Source organism: Papaver somniferum, unplaced genomic scaffold, assembly GCF_003573695.1.
Source record: "Papaver somniferum cultivar HN1 unplaced genomic scaffold, ASM357369v1 unplaced-scaffold_87, whole genome shotgun sequence".
Lineage (NCBI taxonomy): Eukaryota > Viridiplantae > Streptophyta > Magnoliopsida > Ranunculales > Papaveraceae > Papaver > Papaver somniferum.
In genome coordinates this window covers 227936-235329 of record NW_020651748.1, presented here as the reverse complement: position 1 = coordinate 235329, position 7394 = coordinate 227936, and positions in this window count along the sequence as shown.

The window sequence follows — 7394 nt, the reverse complement described above, 5'->3', positions numbered from 1 at the left end:
AGGCAAATGCACGTCCATTTGCCTTTGAAAGCTTGCTATTGGAGCATGAAGCAACTAACTTAGCTTCCGCACCGTTCCAACTTACCCTTGTTCCGCGAAGGGTTTTATTAAGTAAACCAAAAACTTTCCTTAAACGGCAAAAACGACCATTTGAGGCCCTAAACGATGGAATTTGGGTAAATATTGGTGACCATGTGGATCTATAAGTCGACATTTCTTGATGTTTGGGCTATTTCCCATAGAAATGGACTCCTCTTGAGCCAAATTACGACACTCGGGTATCTAGCCCATGTCGAACGCCTTGATAGGAAGTATGAGCATCAAGTGAATGTAATTCAACTTGCCTCATCAAGTTTGGCCACAATCATCTCTTACGTCGAGCTAGATGATATGAGAGGCCAGAATGTCGCAATCATCTCACAATTAGATGATATGAGCGACAAAATGATGGTCCGACAATGCTGCAACTCATTGCGGCTTCCTACGTACCCTTTCCTACTCTAAAGGGATCAAGAACATACCGTAATTTATCCTCCAAGGGACAGAAACTTATTCCAACTCGTTTGCAAGGCCGTAGCCCGGAAAAGATGGTAATGGCATATTCCGTAGGCCATTTCGTCAAAGATGCATAATGATCATGAATCATCGGGTCCGCGACATGGCATAATGATGCCTAATCATCAAATGCCCTATTCGAAAGGCTACGAAACTATAAATTAGCCTTAGAAATCATTAATACTCTTATGGCTAATCTATGAAGCTTACTTGGTACATAATCCACATACGCACCTTCAACTCACCACCCCTCCCTATATATGTCTTAATGGAATTTCTACAAGTATGGAAAGGGGAGGAAAAATCACTCACAAACTCCCCGCAATGATTGTGTTTCACTGTTCATCGCACTGATTACGTGCAATGATTGTGCACTACCTGTTCTGCTATCCCTCTCTAGCTAATGCATAATGATTGTGCACCACTCTATTTGCCATCCTTCTCTGGATGATGCAAAATGTTTGTGTAAAATTGGCTTTAAGCCAATAACCTTCGTAATGCCCAATGATTACGCTGCAAGCGCAAGGCCACCTACCCAAATGGCCTAATGCATCATGATGATGCAACATTGAACTTTTTCCAATATGCCTTCGCACCAAAAGTTGGCCCTTGGCCAAACACATCTCAATATGCAAAGAAGATTTGGATGAAGCTTCATCTCGAGCAATGGCGCATCTTTTAGAATGCGCCATGCTAAAAACACAGGGTGTTACACTCTTCACCCCTTCAAAGAATTTCTTCCCCGAAATTCAAAACCAAAACTATTTTGGACAATCTCTTCGGTTTGGATTTCCTGAACAAAAGTCTCATACAAGATGCTCAGAAATCACGGGTTTCTTCAAGTCTTCATGAAATAAAATTTAGACCTTCTGAGCACATGTCCCATACCACCTGCCTAGGTATCCAAAAGTGTCCACAACATACCAAGAATTGCAATTGGCCTGTGCCAAGAGGATATCTCGACCAGGTATCCTGAATGGCGTCCCATACCACCACCCAAGAATCCCTAAAGTTCACATGGTTGAAGATGTCATCGTAAGGACAAGATTTTAGCACGGTACTGTGTGGAACAGCTTCCTGTTGCCACCGTCTCTGACGGTCATCCATGTTGCCACTCGCAAGTGGGATGCTAGCCGGGCGTGACAACACACACCATTGGCCAGTTTCCAATGTGTGGGGATGATCAGTCTCATTTTCTACCCACCTTCTTATACGGTCTTCCGGATATCCACTCGTAAGTGGTGTGCCACTTAGGCCAGGAAAACTCACAGTACTTGAACAAGATCAAATCGATTCACACAGTAATTGACAAAGCAGTTACAAACTCTTTCCGCACAAAAGTTAGCCTACTCTCCAACTTTAAGTTTTCCACTAAAGGAAATACTCGCCAATGAGTCCACTCCGCACAAGTCCCTGGAGTTTTCTCGGAACTTGCTTTGATACCAACTGTGACGGACCGGAAAATTACGGTTTTGGTATGATCCACCACAGGCCATAACTTCCCCGGTGCGCCATGATGAAGCTACGATCTAGGCCTTTAAAGATAGGAAAATGCACTTCCATTTGGCTTTGAAAGAATGCTCTTGGATCATGATGCATCTAACTTAACTTCCGCACCGTTCCAACTTACCCTTGTTCTGCGAAGGGTTTTTTAAGTGAACCAAAAACTTTCCTAAAACGGCCATTTGATGCCCTAAACGATGGAATTTGGTTAAATTTTGGTGACCATGTGGATCTATAGATCGACATGTCTTGATGTTTGGGTCGTTTCCTATCGAAATGGACTCCTCTTGAGCAAAATTACGACACTCGGTTTTCTATCCTATGTCGAACGCCTTGATAAGAAGTATGAGAATCCAGTGAATGGAATGCAACTTGCCTCATCAAGTTTGGCCACAATCATCTCTTACGTCGATCCTGATGATATGAGAGGCAAGAATGTCGCAATCAGCTCACAATTAGATGATATGAGCGACAAAATGCTGGACCAGCAATGCTGCAACCCATTGCGGCTGCCTACGTACCTTTTCCTACTCTAAAGGGATCAAGCACATACCGTAATTCATCCTCCAAGGGACAAAAACTTATTCCAACTCGTTTGCAAGGACGTAGCCCGGAAAAGTTGGTAATGGCCTAGTCCGTAGGCCATTTTGTCAAAGATGCATAATGATCATGCATCATCGGGTCCGCGACATGGCATAATGATGCCTAAGCATTAAATGACCTCTTCGAAAGGCTACGCAACTATAAATGATCCTTAGAAATCATTTATACTCTTCCGGCTAATCTATGAAGCTTACTTGGTACATAGTCCGCATATGCACCTTCAACTCACCACCCCTCCCTATATATGTCTTAATGGAATTTCTACAAGTATGGAAAGGGGAAGAAAAATCACTCACCCACTCCCCACAATGATTATGTGTCACTGTTCATCGCACTGATTACGTGCAATGATTGTGCATTACCTGTTCCGTCATCCCTCTCTGGCTAATGCACAATGATTGTGCACCACTCGTTCTGCCAGCCTTCTCTGGCTGATGCAAAATGTTTGTGCAACATTGGATTTGAGCAATTAACCTTCGTAAAGCGCAATGATTATGCTTCAAGATCAAGGCCACCTACCCAAATGGCTTAATGCATCATGATGATTCAACATTGGACTTTTTTCCAACATGCCTTCGCACCAAACGTTGGCCCTTGGCCAAACGCATCTCACTATGCAAAGAAGCTTTGGATGAAGCTTCATCTCGAGCAATGGAGCACCTTTTAGCATACTCCATGCTAAAAACACGGGGCGTTACACTCTTCACCCCTTCAAAGAATTTCGTCCTCGAAATTCAAAACCAAAACTATTTTGGACAATCTATTCGGTTTGGATTTCCTGAGCAAAAGTCCTATACCAGATGCTCAGAAATCACGTGTTTCTTCAAGTCTTCATGAACAAAAAATTAGATCTTCTTAGCACATGTTCCATACCACTTGCCTAGGTATCCAAAAGTGTCCACAACCATACCAAGAATCGCAATTAGAGAGTGCCAAGAAGATATCTCGACCAGATATCCTGAATGGCGTCCCATACCACCACCCAAGAATCCCTAAAGTTTACAAGGTTGACGATGTCATCTTAATGATAAGATTTTAGCACGGTACTGTGTGGAACAGCTTCCTGTTACCAACCGTCCCTGACGCTCATCCATGTTGCCACTCGTAAGTGGGATGCTAGTCGAGCCTGACAACGCACACCATTAGCCAGTTTCCAATGTGTGGGGATGATCGGTCCCATTTTCTACCCACCGTCCCACACGATCTTCCAGATATCCACTCGTAAGTGGTGTGCCACTTAGGCCAGGAAAACTCACAGTACTTGAACAAGCTCAACTCGATTCGCGCAGTAACTGACAACGCAGTTACAAACTCTTTCCGCGCAAAAGTTAGCCTACTTTTTAACTTTAAGTTTTCCATTAAAGGAAATACTCGCCAATGAGTCCACTCCACACAAGTCCCTAAAGTTTTCTCGGAACTTACTCTGATACCAACTGTGACGGACCGGAAAATTACGCCTTTGGCGCGTGCCATAACTTCCCCTGTGCGCCATGACCAAGCTACGATCCGGGACTTTAAAGCTAGGAAAATGCACGTCCATTTTCCTTTGAAAGCATGCTCTTGGAGCATGATGCATCTAACTTAGCTTCCGCACCGTTCCAACTTACCCTTGTTCTGCGAAGGGTTTTATTAAGTAAACCAAAAACATTTTTTAAACCTAAAACGGCAAAAACGGCCATTTGAGGCCCTAAACGATGGAATTTGGCTAAATTGTGGTGTCCACATGTCTTAATGTTTGGGTCGTTTCCCATCGAAATGGACTCCTCTTGAGCCAAATTACGACACTCAGGTTTCTAGCCTATGTCGAACGCCTTGATAGCAAGTATGAGCATCCAGTGAATGGAATGCAACTTGCCTCATCAAGTTTGGACACACTCATCTCTTACGTCGAGCCATATGATATGATAGGCCAGAATTTCGCAATCATCTCACAATTAGATGATATGAGCCACAAAATGCTGGACCGGCAATGCTGCAACTCATTGCGGGTGCCTACGTACCCTTCCCTACTCTAAAGGGATCAAGCACATACCGTAGTTCATTCTACAAGGGACAAAAACTTATTCCAACTCGTTTGCAAGGCTGTAGCCCGGCAAAGAATGTAATGGCCTGGTCCGTACGCCATTTCGTCAAAGATGCATAATGATCATGCATCATCGGGTCCGCGACATGGCATAATGATGCCAAAGCATCAAATACCCTCTTCGAAAGGCTACGCAACTATAAATGAGCCTTATAAATCATTTATACTCTTCCAGCTAAGCTATGAAGCTTACTTGGTACATAATCCGCATATGCACCTTCAACTAACCACCCCTCCCTATATATGACTTAATGGAATTTCTACAAGTATGGAAAGGAGAGGAAAAATCACTCACCAACTCCCCGCAATGATTGTGTTTCACTGTTCAACGCAATGATAGCGTGCAATGATTCTGCCCTACCTTTTCCGCCATCCTTCTCTAGCTAATGCACAATGATTGTGCACCACTCGTTCGGCCAGACTTCTCTGGCTGATGCACAATGTTTGTGCAACACTCGTTCGTCCAGCCTTCTCTGGATGATGCACAATGTTTGTGCAACATTGGCTTTAAGCCAATAACCTTCATAATGCGCAATGATTACGCTGCAAGCTCAAGGACACCTACCCAACTGGCCTAATGCATCATGATGATGTAACATTGTACTTTTGCCAATATGCCTTCGCACCAAACGTTGTCCCTTGGCCAAACGCATCCCACTATGTAAAGAAGCTTTGGATGAAGCTTCATCTCGAGCAATGACACTTAAAAACACGGGATGTTACACTCTTCACCCCTTCAAATAATTTCGTCCCTGAAATTCAAAACCAAAACTATATGGACAATCTCTTCGGTTTGGATTTCCTGAGCAAAAGTCCCATACCAGATGCTCAGAAATCACGGGTTTCTTCAAGTCGTCATGAACAAGAATTTATACCTTATGAGCACATGTCCCATACCACCTGCCCAGGCATCCAAAAGTGTCCAAAACAATACCAAGAATCGCAATTGGCCAGTGCCAAGAGGATATCTCGACCAGGTATCCTGAATGGCGTCCCATACCACCACCCAAGAATCCCTAAAGTTCACAAGGTTGAAGATGTCATCGTAATGACAAGATTTTAGCATGGTACTGTGTGGAACAGCTTCCAGTTGCCCACCGTTCTTGACGGTCATCCATGTTGCCACTCATAAGTGGGATGCTAGCCGGGCCTGACAACGCACACCATTGGCCAGTTTCCAATGTGTGGGGATAATCAGTTCCATTTTCTACCCTCCATCCCAGACGGTCTTCCAGATATCCACTCATAAGTGGTGTGCCACTTAGGCCAGGGAAACTCATAGTACTTGAACAAGATCAACTCGATTCGCACAGTAACTGACAAAGCAGTTACAAACTCTTTCCGTACAAAAGTTGGCCTACTCTCCAACTTTTAGTTTTCCATTAAAGGAAATACTCGCCAATGAGTCCATTCCGCACAAGTCCCTAGAATTTTCTCGGAACTTTCTCTGATACCAACTGTGACCATGTGGATCTATAGATCAACATGTCTTGATCTTTGGGTCGTTTCCCATCGAAATGGACTCCTCTTAAGTCAAATTACGACACTCGGATTTTTAGCCTATGTCGAACGCCTTGATAGGATGTATGAGCATCCAGTGAATGGAATGCAACTTGCCTCATCAAGTTCGGCCACAATCATCTCTTACGTCGAGCCAGATGATATGAGAGGCCAGAATGTCGCAATCATCTCACAGTTAGATGATATGAGCGACAAAATGCTGGACCGGAAATGCTGCAACTCATTGCGTCTGCTGAAAGACGCATTTTTGTGTCTAATTTGTCCTCAATGTCCGTATTGTTGGAACTCTATTTTTGTACTAATATTGTGTTTTTATGTATTTTTAGGAAATAAACATTTTTGGAAAATTCGGCTCGAAACGTTTCCCGGGGCACCCTTGAAGGACAATTGTTATTCGGAATCTCACTATCGGTTAAGGGGCACCTCAGTGGACACCTGCTATTCGCACCACAGTTCAGGATAGGGGACACCCTTTCTTCTTCGTTTGAAAACTGTTTTTTGGCGGGAAATGAAATTCTCAACTGGCAGAAGTTTGATCACAAAAATGAAGGGGTTACGGGTCGATACAATGGCTGAAATTTTATAGAGAGATGTGATATAGGTTAAGGAACACATTTTGGGCAGTGGGTTCGATCGGAATTGGCTGGAAAACGCGTGATGATTCACACACCCAAAACAGAGCACGTGTACTGTAGCACGAGCAAAATTGAAGTTCTTGTGTGCATGGAGGAGTTCTACTAGCGCTGAAAGAGTGCTGAGACGTGGAGAAGGATAACTAGAGCGTGCATGATCAAATCTAACGCGTGCATGGGCTTAAAAATGGAAATTGTCGTTATTATGGGCAGCAAGGAATATTCGGATTAAATGGAGAATATACGCAATAAATGAAGGGATTTTTGGTCCTGAAACACTATAAATACAAGGCAAAACAGTTTGGGAAAGGTTATCACGGGATTGGGAGAGATTTAGAGCCGAGAGAATCACCAGAAGAGTCGAAAGAGAAAAAGTTCTGCTGCTGTCAAAGGAAGAACACGAAGAACATTGTACAGTCCAGGAAAGTCGTTGATTAGTGTCGCATATTTGCGACAATTCTCAGTTCCTTTCCCGGGACGAGCTTACAACACTTCTG